Below are 9642 nucleotides of genomic sequence, written 5' to 3' on the forward strand. Positions count from 1 at the left end.
GAGACCATCTCAAGAATAAATTTAATGCCCTAGACACCAACACTACATGAGTTGTGAGATGACATCAAGAACATAATACATGAAGTAAGCAAAAGGAACATTTAAAAGACAAAAAAGAAATAAAAGACAAACTTGAAAGTCAGAAGAAACTCTGAAATTTGCTCTTTAACATGGAGTGTCTAAAGTAACTAGAAGAAATGATGAAGTAAAAGAGGTGAATAAACATTTCAAAGGGCAAAAGTAAAATAGTATAATTAAATGTGCAACCAGAATGAGAAAACCAGAAGGGAAGAACACAACTAACAATTTCTCAGAATGAAAGAACTAAAATAAAAATTCAAACCTAAACTTGCAACACTGAAGGATTCTGTGGGTAAAATATTGAACAAAGAGAAAATACCAAAGGAAGAGAAAGAATACACAGTCACTATAAAAACAGAATTGGATGATGCTCACCCATTTCAGGAAAGAGCATATGATCAAGAACTGATGGTATTGAAGTGATGGTACAAACTACACTGAAAGCATTGGTGAAAAACAAGCCTCCAGAAACTGAAAGAACACAAATTGAAATGTTTCAAAAAACTGATGTCACACTGGCAGCATTCACTCTGTGCAAGGACTACCTGGCCAACTGAATAGAAGAGATCTATATCTGTGCCCATTCTAAAGAAAGGTGACCCAACAAAATGTGGGAATTATTGAAAAATATCATTTATAAATGAAATTAAAATTTTGTTGAAGATAGTTCAAAAATAATAGCAGCAGTGGACCCATAGGGAGCTGCCAGAAATTCAAGCCAATTCAGAAGAGGACTTGAAACAAGGGATATCATTGCTTGCTGATATCATATGGATCTTGGCTTAAATCAGAGAACATCAGAAAGATGTTTATTTGTATTTTATTTATAATACAAAGATGTTAAACTATGTGGATCATAACAAACTATGAATAACTTTGCAAAGATTGGATTATAAAACACTTAATTATATTCAGACAGAAATAGACCAAGAGGCAGTCATTTGAACAGAACCTGGTTTAAGGTATTGCATGGTTCAAAATCAGGAAAGGTGTGCGTCAGGGTGGTATCTATTTACCACACTTAATCACACTGTGTGCTGAAGCAGGAAGCTGAACTATATGAAGAAAAATACCACATTAGGATTGAAGGAAGGCTCATTGTTACCTGTGATCTGATAATGACACAACTTTGCTTTCTGGAAATAAAGAGGACTTGAAGTAATTATTGATGAAGATCAAAAACAACATCTTTCAATATGGATTGCACCTTAATGTAAATAAAATGAAAATTCTCACAACTAAGCCAAAAAATAAGATCATGATGAATGGAGAAAAGACTGAAGTTGTCAAGAATTTCATTTTACTTGGATGCACTATCACTGCTTATGGAAGCAGCAGTAAAGAAATCACACGACATAAGCAATGTACAAATTTGCTGCAAAAGACCTCTTCAAATTGTTATGGAGCAAAAATGTCAATTTGAGGTCTAAGGTGTCCTGACCCAGGCTGTGATATTTTTAATTGCCTCATATGCATGTGATAGCTGGGTGATGAATAAGAAAGACTGGGCAAGAATCAAAAGATTTCAATCATGGTTTTGGTGAAGAATATTGGAAGTACCATGGACAGCCATAAGAACTAAAAAGGCTATTTTGGAAGAAGTATGACTGGAATGCTCCTTAGAAGAGAGCATGGCAAGACTTCATCTCTCATTCTTTGGACGTGTTGTCAGGAAGGGTCAATCCCAGAAGAAGGACATCATGCCTGATAAACTGGAAAGTTAAGGGAAAAAGAGAATGATCACCATTGAGATTTATTGGCACAGTGGCAGCAACAATGGGTTCAAACAAAACAATTGTGAAGATGAAGAAGGACCAGGCAGTGTTTCTTTCTGTTGTGTAAAGGGTTACTATGAGTCAAAACTTACTCAATGGCACCTAACAGCATAACAACAATAACAACACAATAATCTCAACATGTCTTAAGTACAATGTTCTTTTAGAAGTAAAAATGAATGACAATAATATCGAGTATTAATTAATTTAATACTGCATGTCAGACATTATTCTAAGAGCTTTACTCATTGCACTAATTCAGTCCATCAGTTTACCTAAATATATAATCTTTTTTCTATCATTTTACCAATGAGTTATCTCATTTACTTGCTCACATTATCATGTCTTGTAAGTGGCGGTGCTAGGGTTTTAACCCATGCATTGTAATTTCAGAGTCTACACTCTTTATCTGTGTGCTGTCCTTGCCATGTGGAACTTCGCTATCTAGTGGGAAAGTCTATACTACAAAGTTATACTTCCAACTACATGGTGGGAAGCTATCTCCAAGTAGCAAGTATTTGGAGATAACACTTGTACTGCTGTAGAATAAGCATTGAATTACTAACCTTGAGATCAGAAATTCAAACCCATTAGCCACTTCAAAGGAAAAGTTGAGGTGTTCTGTTTCTGTAAAGAATTGTTGTTGTTAAATGCTATGACTTGGTTCCAACTCATAGCAACCCTGTATAAGGTTTCTTAGGTTTGTAATCTTTGCCAGAGCAGAAAACCTAATAATTCTTCTGAAGAGCAACTGGTGGACTTGAACCACTGACCTTGTGGTTGGAGTCCAGTCTTATGTTACAGAGCCAGAGTGTTCCCTATATACTTAAAGTCTCTGAAATCCAATACAGTGTCACTATGAGTAGAACTCTACTCGATGGCAGTTGGGAGGGTGGTATTTGGACTCAGACATATCAATGATCATGACAATAGTATATGACTAGGCACTAATCCATTTTGTTATACATAAGGTTTCCTTGGGTCAGCAACTAACAGCAACCACAATTACTTGTGGAAGTTAGGAATGACTTAGCTGAATTCATTATGAACTGATTTTTGAAGGTTGACTAAGAGCTCACTAGGTACATAAAAAGAGAAATAGCAATTTAGAAAGAGCCAAAACTGTGTCAAAGTGAGAAAGTATGAGACAGCATAACTAATTTGGAGATAATCACAGGGCACTTGTGAAAGAACAGAAAGAGATGGAACCGAAAACGAAGATAGCAAAAGTAATTCTATGTCATTAGTCCCTCAAGAAACTTAACATGGATTTAAGAAAGGCTTGAACACATATCTATATGCAACTTGTTGAAGAATGCCCCATACACTAACCATTGCTTGACTACTAGATGATTTTACTTCTCTAAATTTTATTTTACTTCTCTAAATATTATGCTTATACATGCACCGTTGTATCTCAACGTAAAGAAAACAAAACCCTCACCACTTGACCAATAAACATTTGTATCAATGAAGGAACAATTGAAGTTGTCAAAGAATTAATTCTTCTTGGATCAATTATGAACACTCAAGGAAGCAGTAGTCAAGAAATCAAACGATGTATTGTATTAGGCAAATCTGCTGCATAAGATCTTTTTAAAGTGTTGAAGAGCAAAGATGTCAGCTTGAGGACCAAGGTGCACCTGACCCAAGCCATGGTATTTTCAATAATCTCATATGCATGCGAAAGCTGGGCAGTCAATAAGGAAGACCGTAGAATAATTGATACTTTTGAGTTATAGTGTTGGAGATTATTGAAAGTGCTATGGGCTGCCAAAAGAACAAACAGATCTGTGTCGGAAGAAGTACAGCCAGAGTGCTCCTTGAAGGCCAGGATGGCCAAACTTCATCTCTCATACCGTAATTTTGCCAATCCATCTCACTGGGGGTCTTCCTCTTTTTTTCTGACCTTCTACCTTACCAAATATGATATCTTTCTCCAGCAACTGGTCTCTCCTGACAACATGTCCAAAGCATGGCAACAATTGTGAGGTTGGCCCAGAACCGGGCAGTGTTTCATTCTGTTGTGCATAGGGTCACTATGAGTCAGCACAAACTTGATGGCACCTAACAACAACAACTCATCTGTCAGTTTGTCATATTGTGGTGGCTTGCATGTTGCTGTGATGCTATAAGTTATGCTTCTGATATTTTAAATATCAGCAGGGTCATTCTAATTCTAAAAAAAAAAAAAATCATCATTGAAAACACTTTGCAACACAGTTTTTTTTTTCTGACACATACGGGCTTGCTCTGAGTCAGAATTGACTACAAAGCAATTGATGACTCTAGTCATTTTTACAAATCACCGCTGGAGTTAACATGTCACTGACCCATTCATAAGCACTCACAAGATCCTAACAGAAAATACAGGAAGTCTGTGGTTTATGAATGAGTTCCATTCCTAACTGTGTCTTAAAGAGTTTGTCAGGGATTTGAACCCATTTCGTTTGGTTCACTTATGGCAAAACAAGCATCACCTGATAAACTTGAAGTTTTAAATGGGAAAAATTACAGGTCAAACTTTATTAGAAATATAATCTCCCTTTTTTTTTAGAAGAAGGGCAGCATATGCATTGCTAAGCAACCAAATCTCTTGCCTTCTAATTTTGAGAACATTCTGAAGCAGCATAACCCCACTCAAGTGTAGTGGCACCCCGCTCAGAGATGGTGGTCAACTGCACTGCTTTGAATGTGTAGCTCTTTCCTACAGGCCTGCCAATAATTAATAATTGATCACATACATCAAGGTACTGAAAAAACTCACTATGCCTCTTTTGAGAATTTCATTTCAGGATTTTGGAATAATTTTTCTTGTTTCAGATACTGTGAGAAATATGTCAAATAATAAAATAGGGTCTGCTGCTTTTTTTTTTTTTTTTTTTTTTTTTTTTTTTTTTTTTTTTTTTTTTTTTTTTAATTTTATTGGCCAAGGCAGAACTGATTTAAAGGGCAAGTAGAAATTGTCAGTAACTCAGACATTCCTATGGGTACTGCTACAAAGTCAGCAGTTCGAAACTACCAGCTATTCCATGGGAGAAATATGAGGCTTTCTGCTCCCATAAAGATTTACAGCCTCAGAAACCCTATACTGGGTCGCTATGAGTGGGAACCAACTCCATGGCCTATAACCACCACCAACCAGTGCCTGTAACTATGTGCCATTCATTCTATAGAAAGAGTCAATGAACCTCAAATTGATTAATAAATCTTTGGTTGAAGTAAGAAAATATTTTTCTCTTGTTGTTGTTCTCAGGTACTGTCAAGTCAGTACCAACTCATAGTGACCCTATAAACAACAGAACGAAACAGTGCCCGGTCCTACGCCAGTCTCAACAATCGTTGCTAAGCTTAAGCCCATTGCTGCTGCTACCGTGTCAATACACCTGTTTGGGGGACGGGGGTCTTCGTCTTTTTCTCTGATTTTCTCCAGGAACTTGTCCCTTCTGAGAAAAGTTCCGAAGTATGAGAGGTGCTGTCTGGTCCTCCTGGCTTCTAAGGAGCATTCTGACTATACTTTTTCCAACACAGATTTCCCACCATGAGATACACAATATATGAAGTGCTAAAGGAGTCCTGGTGTGGTGCTGTGGGCTCAAGCACTGGCTGCAAGCTTGTTTTGAACCACAAGGACAGTGGTTTAGACTCACCAATCACACATTTGAAACTCTATACAAAGTCACTATGAGTTGAAACCAACTCGATGACACTTAACAACAAAATAAAAAATAGAGATGGTACTTAGTAAGTCATTCCAGTGAAGCCACCTAGTATATAATTTGTTTCTTATTTCTAGCTTGGGAAACATTTGCCTGATTTGATCCAATAAACAATAAAGATAAATAATCCTTATTTGCATAATACAAGTCTTGATATGAAACACTTATGGAAAAAATAACATCTACAGAGACACCTATGGAAGCTTTATTGAATAGATAATGGACGTCAGTTAGCATTATCTGCTATGCTTTTATAAATTACCTAATTTGATCCTTAGAAAGGTATTGTTGTTGTGGTTGATGTTATTTTATACATAAGAAAATTAAAGATTGGGAAGTCTTTTACCCAAGACTTGAATTCAAGAACTTTTGACTCCGAATCATAGCTGTTCACCATTAGGAAAGAGTTTCATTCAGTAAATTATATCAGACAAAGTTTAAGCCAATATTGACTATTGGTATTGTTAATGTTGGAATTCTTTCATTTTATTAGCATCTTTCCAATAATATAAGTCCTGATGGATGTTTGAAATATAATCACTCCAAGGTCATTTGGTGGCCTAAATAGCTTAGTATCTATAGTTTCAAAAACATAAACTATAAAAAATTAATTTACTAGTCTTAATTTGCTATGCAATTGTATTACTGATTGTGTTTCAAAATTATTTTTCGATGATCTTCAAACAAAATTGTACAGAATGATGTCTTGCTGAATTTTTTTGTTCTTTAGCTGATTTATCAAGAAACCCATTTTGTCAAAGGAAGTGTTAGAAACTTGCATATAAAATTTGTAAGCCCGATTAAGCTTTGACTTGAGTTTTCACTGCAGCCCTCAATATGTGGCTGGCTCATATCTGACAATTCAGGCTCACGTTGCACTGTAGTATAAGCACCAGACTTCTGACTACTTCGTCAGCTGTACAAATCCACCAGCCACCCCTTGGTAGCCCTATAAAGGGCCAGTATGGCCTGGAACCGACTTGACAGCACTTAACAACATCATTCAGGGAAATATCTTTATAAAACCCTTTCTTACTTTTAGTACGTATTACCTTTATTTAATAAGTCTTCTGACAAATATATATTTATAATTGAAATCATTACAGCATTATCATTTTTATGAACTTTTAAATGTTCCAGAGGAGTTTTATCAATCCTGTCTTAAATAATACACAAAAGAAAGAGAGAAATTAGAATGGAGTTATATATTATTGAAGTTGTATATTCTGTATAAAAACATCAACTCTTAATAAAGAGGCCATAGGAAAAAAAAAAAATCACAAATAAACATAACTTCAAAAACCAAATTATGCTGCCACTGAACCATTATGTAGCCACCCGTAGATCTGATTGCTAGAGAACAGGCATTGTATTTCAAGGTTAAATCATAAAATTCTAGCATCCAAATTTACATCATACTTAAAATTTCCAAACAATTGGAATAAGCTTTCTTAAATAGAAACAGTTACTCTCTAATTTCAAGATAATTATTAAATGTTTGAATGGATTTGCAATTTGATGTAATCTGGTCAATCCAAGCATTTAATAATTATCTTAAAATTAGAGGGTAACTGTTTCTATTTAAGAAAGCTTATTCCAACTGTTTGGGAATTTTAAGTTTGTGTGGAGTCCTGGTGTGGCCCTGTGGGCTAATGCATCACACTGCAAAGTCATTTGAACTTCAAAGTCCTGGTGTGGCGCTGTGGGCTAATGTGCCAAACTGCAAAGCTGTTTGAACTGCAAGATTCGTGGTTCAAACTCACCAGCTGCTCCTTGGAAAGCCTATACAGGGTCGCTATAGGTCAGAAATGACTTGACAGCACTTAACCACAACACAGCTGTAAGTGTAAATATGTTTTAACTTTAACCTTAAATATTAATTTAAATTTCTTGTCTAAGTTCACTATTTTATACAACTTATGTCTACAATTATGTAGCCCTGTTTTAGCTCTATAGGATAAATTTCTGGACCGCAAGGTCAGTTTGAACCACAATATTTGTGGTTCAAGCTCACAGCTACTCCTCAGAATTCCTGTACAGGTTTGCTATGAGTCAAAACCAACTCAACAATACTTACCAAAAACAACAGCAGCATGTCTGCAATTATAGACCAAACAGCAGAACCATTCTACAATGTTTTGATAATGAACTGATCAAAAATTTTATTTGAAGTGGTCATAATACAGTTGATAAATAGAACTTATTGGTTATAAGTACATATATCTATACGTATACATAAAGGAGCTCTGGTAGCGTAGTGGTTACGAATCGGGCTGCGAACCTTAAGGTTAGCGGTTTGAAACTACCAGCCACTCCGCGGGAGAAAGATGAGGCTTTCTACTCCCGTAAAGATTTACACCCTCGGAAACCCTGTACAGGGTCGCTATGGGTCGGAACCGACTCAATGGCACTTAACAACAACAACAACAATAGATATATATATTTATACAAGCAGAGGTATAAGTTTAGATTTAAAAAACAGATGACATTTAGATAGGTAGGTAGATAGATAGACAAGCAAATGGGAAGAAAGTAAAATATTTATGTAATGCTATATCAAGCTTTTTATCTATTTGTCCATTTACAGAGAAAAATATACAAGAAAAAATTAACATTACATTATTAGTGGCTATATGTAGATGGTGAGACTATCTGCATTTTATTTTCCATATATTCTAATTTTTCTATAGGCAACTGGTTTTATATAATTTTTAAAAAAATTTTAAACTTATTAGAAAATTGAAGCAACTAATTCTCCTACTATTCTCAGTTATATTCCCCTGTGCCTTTTGGATGAGTAATGAAGTAAACCAAATGTCATGGCTGAAATCATAATGAAAAAGTGTTCTGTAAACATCCTTATCACTTTTCTAATATTACTGGGGGAAAATAAATAAAAGAAGACATGTATTCAACAATGTCCAAAAAGTAAAATAATATATTGCAGAAAAAAGAAAAATTGAGAGGAGAAGACAACTTTGATTGGGTGTGAAAATCAGTCTCTGCAGTGATTTCACTGAACATTCTGTCAACACCCAAACCATGTCTAAGAATTGGTAGGAATTCCATATTAGTTAAACTAGGAAATTACAACAAATAATTTATTTCAAATAGACTAATACAACAATGTTTATTGCTTTATTGGGCAAATAGAACCACTTAATACAAATCGTACAGATTGCATGTTGGAAGCTGGGAGAATAAGGGAATTCATTCTACTCTTAACATACCCAAAAAAATACATCCCCTTAAAATGTGAGTAGTAGTAAGATAGAAAATAGTTGTAACCAGATATAGGCTTAAATGTTTTTCTGTATTCCAGTTTTCCCACTGCTGAGGCTATTCCTCATCATTCAGGATATAAAATACAGTTCAACTTCTAAGAAGATAGTGCTTATGGAAACTAGTTATTTTGCTCTTGACATCTTTCAATACCATAATTTGAAGATATGCTATCAAGCATCAAAGGAGCAGGTGGCTGAAAAAATTACATACATACAATTGGAAAGCTACAATCCATCAAGGGTTTTCTGAGAGTCAAAATTAATGCTTGTAGTATTACTAAGTGCTGTGACTTCTTGATTTAAAAAAAGCAGATTAAGCTCAATATGGGTTTTTGACAAAAATATCAGCAAATGTTTTAGACATATAAAAGACAAAGAATTAACAAAAAGACACTATTCACCCACCACCCTATATACTCTTTCTGGAGAGGCTCTCTGTCCTAAATCAAATATTTATTATTTAAAATATTATTGATGTTTTTATATTAAAACTGTATGATCTCTAAAGGACAGTACTTGCTATGCAAGTTTATAAAATATTTGTATATGACCCCATAATATAAGTATCCTTTTGATACTTGATGTTTTCATTTCATTGCTTATTCTTAATTAAGAAGTTTTTCTATTTACATATGTAGATTCAATTCTATCATTTTATATTGTGCTTTCTAAGAAACCTGTTTTTTAAATTTGTTACTTTTAAATTGATTTCTAATTCCATGTTTTTTATTCATTTAGAAATTATATATTGCTTTTATTCTTTACTTATTGCTTTTGTTAAGT

The sequence above is a fragment of the Chrysochloris asiatica genome, unplaced genomic scaffold (genome assembly GCF_000296735.1).
Source record: "Chrysochloris asiatica unplaced genomic scaffold, ChrAsi1.0 scaffold00129, whole genome shotgun sequence".
Lineage (NCBI taxonomy): Eukaryota > Metazoa > Chordata > Mammalia > Afrosoricida > Chrysochloridae > Chrysochloris > Chrysochloris asiatica.